General features: G+C 52.2%; 1 protein-coding gene across 1 annotated transcript in view; it reads left to right on the top strand.

Annotated features, from left to right (window-relative positions):
* Positions 1-690, top strand: part of FZD5 (frizzled class receptor 5) — a 2,629-nt gene extending 1,939 nt beyond the window's left edge. Inside the window, exon 2 of the mRNA XM_017735639.1 lies at positions 272-690. The gene's annotated coding sequence lies outside the window, so the exon portion shown is untranslated. The remainder of the gene's footprint in view (positions 1-271) is intronic.
* Positions 691-4,793: the final 4,103 nt, after the last annotated feature.

Genomic DNA, 4,793 nt, shown 5'->3' on the forward strand with positions numbered 1-4,793 from the left:
TGGGGCGGGCGCCGGCCGCTGGCCCCGCTCGGGCAGCAGCACAATGAGCCGGAGGGAAGGAGCCGCGCGGGCCGGGGCTTCACGGGTGGTGGTGACAGTGCAGGACAGAGGGGTCGTGGAGAGGATCTGCCACCCGGCCCTCAGGACGGGCAGGGACAGGGTCCCAGCTGTCTGCAGCGCAGACGGGGACCAGGTGAACCCCCTGTGGTCCCTTCTGCCCTGGGCAAGCACATCCGGCTCCCTTCAGTCAGGGGCTGCAGGGCAGGGGGAGGTGCTGCCAGCTATGTGGGGGCAGAGGGACAGGGAGGCCTGGAGCCTGGCACTGCCATGTATGCCCCACTTGGGGTCCCACATCCTGGTTGCAGTCCTGGGATGCTTCTGCCTGTGGGCCAATCAGGTGGCAGTAGCCCTCGAGCACTGATTTGTGTCCCACAACAAGGCTCTGGGCAGGTCTTGCTGGTGCTTGCTGGGGTGAAAGACAGAGCTGTAGCAGGCAGGGCAAGTGGTGGCCCCCAACCCCAGGTGGGGGCTGGCACTGCCACTGAGCCACTCACTAAAGCCCAGAGAGTGGGAGGGGAGCAGGGAAAGCTGGCAGGGGGGGCTGCCTCTCTGGGTGCCCTGGGCAGAGCAGGAGACTGCCCTCAGTGCCCCCAGGCACAGCTCCATATTGGGGAGGAGAAGGCTGGGGGCCCCTGCTTTTTTCAAAGCTGTGCCTCTGACAGAGACGGTACCAGGTTTGAAAGAGAGCAGTTAATTTAGGAAAACTTAGCAGAGTGCTTGTACTTCTTTTCCTCCAACTTCCCAAGCCTTTTTCACTTCCCTGGATCAGACAGCAGCTGAGCACTGACAGAACCATTTTCTGGCGTTAAGCAGTGGTGACAGCTGGGTTTCAATAAGTAGAATAATGGGGGGGGGGTGTTGTCAAAATCACTAAATGCAGCCAGGGCAAGGGGCTCCAGCAGTGGCACAGGATGAGGCTGGCTGCCTCTGGCTTCAGGCCACTTGTGAAAGCACCTGGGTTTAATGGTTTATTTCCCCTGCCCTAAGCAGTGATCATGTATGTAAAAACCCAGCCATTACCGGAGTCCTTTTTGCTCTCCTTCAAGCGTGGCACTGTGACCCAGCTGCTCAAGCACTGGAGAACAACTGCTGGCTTTGCTCCTGCGGGACTGAGGTTGTTCTCAACACCTTTGGACCACTTCCAAAAGGTTTCCACCTAATTTTAAAACCAAAGCCTGGGAAGTGAGGGAACACTCAAGTGGCACATCTCCAGATAAAGGTACTGCATGAGTGTCTCTGGGGTGTCCTGGATAGAGGAGACAGAGGTGCAAGGACGGAGGGCTCACCAGGGACTGTTCAGCCGCACCCATCCGCAACTCTTGCAATAGGGCTCACCCCCTCCAGAATGTTGGAGTTCTTTATTATGGACATAATTGCACCATATTGTGTTACAAACTGTAAATAGTTGTATTATAGCCTAATTTGTACACACAGAAGCCGTAGTGACCTTTGATACAGGTTAGGGACAGGTGTGTTCTCAGCAGTGAGGCGGGTCAGGTGCAGAGACGCTGTGGGTAGTCTTGTATTGTGATCCAGGGCATTAAATGATTCCAACCTGCTCCAGTCCACACCTTCCTGGACTCCTCTCTCTCTATAGTGCCTTTTGTAGATACAGCTAAACACACATCATGCAATACAATGAACAAAACCATGTCAAAGGTGGTATTTTGCTGTTTTTGTTTTTTCCAAAGTGCAACTGACTGTGTAAAGAAATCCAAGATTAGCTACAAACTGTCGCCTATTGAAAAATGCAAGAGTGTTTTCAGCTTTGATCTAACGGTAGGGTAATACAATCAACTCGTGTTTGAGCCTGGCTTCTCAGCAACAAGTGGCAGGAGGGGGAAGGAGCCGTTTCCGTGTGCCCTGTCTGCTGTAGCCAATTTACATGTTGGGTTTTGCCTGTTCCGTTACCCATGCTGTTCAATGTTGCTTAAATAACTGTACTATATTTTGTGAAAAGCTGAAGAGATTTTATTCAAAGAGAAGTATCAAGATTAGTTATTTATGAGGATAAAAAATAGTGTGTGTTGTTTTCTTTACTTCTGCTTCTGTTAGAGTATTTATTACCTTAAAAACTTACCTGTCAGGGGGAGGGGGAGGTATGTGCTGTAGGGCCGTGCAGGGCTCTTTATCCCTGGGGATTGTGGGGAACTGGTGAGGCAACTGCACTTGTGTAGCACAGGAATAGCATGTTCCATGTGCACGAACCCCACGCAGAGCTGCCCTTGGCACGGAGGATGCCACACATCCGTGCCCTCAGCACCGGCGTGCCCAGGCTGGGTGGTGCAGCCAGGCTCTGCCCAGAGCCGGGTTCCGTGCTTGGGGGCAGCTGTGCTAGCTGTGCCCATGACCTCGCTGACAGGGCATTCCCCTGATGGGCCAAGGTCACGCCTCGCTGCTGAAAGAGGGTTAACTATCAACTTTTATTGGTGTTCTGCAGTTTGCACAGTACGTGTCCCTCGCCCTGCGCTGAGATCAGGCCCTGAAGAGGTGCCCTTTGATACTCCTAAGGCCAAGGAGATGACAGCTCAGAGCCAAGCGGGATGTGGCACGCTGGCCCATTTGGGTGGCCGTGTTGCCATCTGCTGTGCGACCTCTCCTGTTGCGAGGAGCACTTGAGGAGGGACAGTAAGGGGTTAAGGCTGGCTCCGTGGTGACTAATGGTGCAGGACTCTGCTATCTAGTTAGGTGTGTAGGCACACACCAGGTCCCACTAGATAGGATCTCTTACCTGGAAGCAGCATTCCAGCACCCAGTACTGAACCTGACAGTCCCACAGCCTGACTCACCTGGTTCTGCAGGGATCTGCCCCCCCATGCTCAAGTACGGGCAAAACACACCATTTGGGCTGATCCTGTCGCTTGAGGGGCAGCAGTTTTGGGGCGTGGAGGGGACATGAACCATTTCGGCATCAGGTTCTTCCCATGGAGCTGCGGACACTCACTGCCTGCTCCCGGAAGTAACTCCAGCACCTTGCTGGCAGCCTTGTTGTCATTCTTGCCTGCCAGGAAGCTGTTGTGTCCCCAGCTCCTCAGTAAACAGGAGTTTGGCAGCACTGCCATGCACCGCCTACCTCAAGCCACGGTTTCCGAGCAAGGGAAGGGCTTTTCCTGCAGGCAGCTGTGTGAATCAGCTGCAGGACTCTGTCCCTGTGAGCACATATGTGATCCCGCACGGCCGGCCCAGTGCTTGTGCTGCTGTGTCTCTCCTGTGCTCTCCAGGTTCCACTCGGCCAACTCAAGCCACCCTCGAGGCAGTCACCGGCTTCCCTGGGGCTGAACGGTGTAAATGCAGCACAATTTCAAACTGGGTGGCATGGGGAATGACAATGTCTGATGGCATGGGGACCATGTGGTTCTTCAAATAGGTTTTAATATCATACATCAGAAGCCAAAGTGGTTATTTCACCTAGAACATGCCTTGTCTGTGAAGGCAGCCTGAGACTTTCCTAATCCTAAGACAAACAGGCCCATGTTCTGCCATTAAGTGCTGTTCTGCCAGTCCTTTGGGGGGTGGGTGTTAGTAAGGGCTCTACAGTCACTTTGGCAGCACCCTGTAATTCACTTTATGTTGGCAAACAGCTTATTTGGTGCAAGTGTAGTTTTCCCAGGTAACAATATGGAATGCCAGTTCTGTGTCATTGTCCTGCACTGCTGTGCTGTGGGAAATCCCAGGACAGGATGGGGGCTGCAGCCTGCCCAGTGCTGAGCTCTAAATGGAGCAGTTCACCCTGCCCTGAGCGCTCCTGCCAACCTCCTGTGCAAGCTCTCACCTCAATGGCTCTTCTGTCCTCTTCTGCTTGCTCCGGGTATGCTTGACACCTATACTCTTATCCAGGAGCAATGGTCTTGACATTTATTCCATCCCTCAAGTGCCTGTCCTCTTAACTGCCAAACCCAAACTGAAGTAGTTCTCATAAAATTCCCTTGGAAACAAAATACACAGTCCCTGTACACAAAGGGAAGGGGCTGCTGGAGCCCGGGGGCATCATGTAGCCCACAAACAGCTCCATGGCTTCCTGCCCCTGCTGCCTGCGAACACATGCTGCTCCTGCTAGTCTGGCTGCTGCTCACTCTTGCCCGGCCATAAGACAGCTACTGTCTCTGCAAACAGCATTTACTGCCAGATGGGGAGTGCTACCCTGGAACTGAAAGCAGGCAGCAGTCACCTCAACATAGATTAAATATTACTCAGCTGTTGGATTAAAAAAACCAAGGTACATAGCCAGTTGCTCTTCCCTGGGAGTAGAGGTAGGTAACAGTCTCTGTAATTCCAGTATTCTGACCATGATTGCATTTTTCTTTTGCCTCTTTGAGAAAAGTGTTTCCAGCATCTAGATTAGTGCAAATTGGAGGGTATTCCCCCTTCACAGTTCAGCAGAACCACATAAATGCAATTCCTTCTGAAACACTATTACTGCCCAGCACCTCAAAAGGGAGCTGTATGGCTTACCTTTAATTGTTTAGCTGAGAAACACAATAGCTGTGTTTTCCAGAATCTAACTCTTTTAGGGGTACCAGAATGGTAAATGGAATTGCTATTTTTTTCCCTCTTAAGAAGCTGAGTTGTAGTTCAGGCCTGCTTAGTATCTGCTGAACAGATCAAAATCCCATTGCTAATGTGCTCTGGGCTACAGTAAAACTAAAGCCAGGTAATATTCAAAGCAAAATCAGGTTCATAGCAGCTGTCTCCTGCAGGATGTATTGCAGAAGTAGCCCTCAGCTTGAGTTGTC

This window comes from Corvus brachyrhynchos, unplaced genomic scaffold, assembly GCF_000691975.1.
Source record: "Corvus brachyrhynchos isolate BGI_N302 unplaced genomic scaffold, ASM69197v1 scaffold255, whole genome shotgun sequence".
Lineage (NCBI taxonomy): Eukaryota > Metazoa > Chordata > Aves > Passeriformes > Corvidae > Corvus > Corvus brachyrhynchos.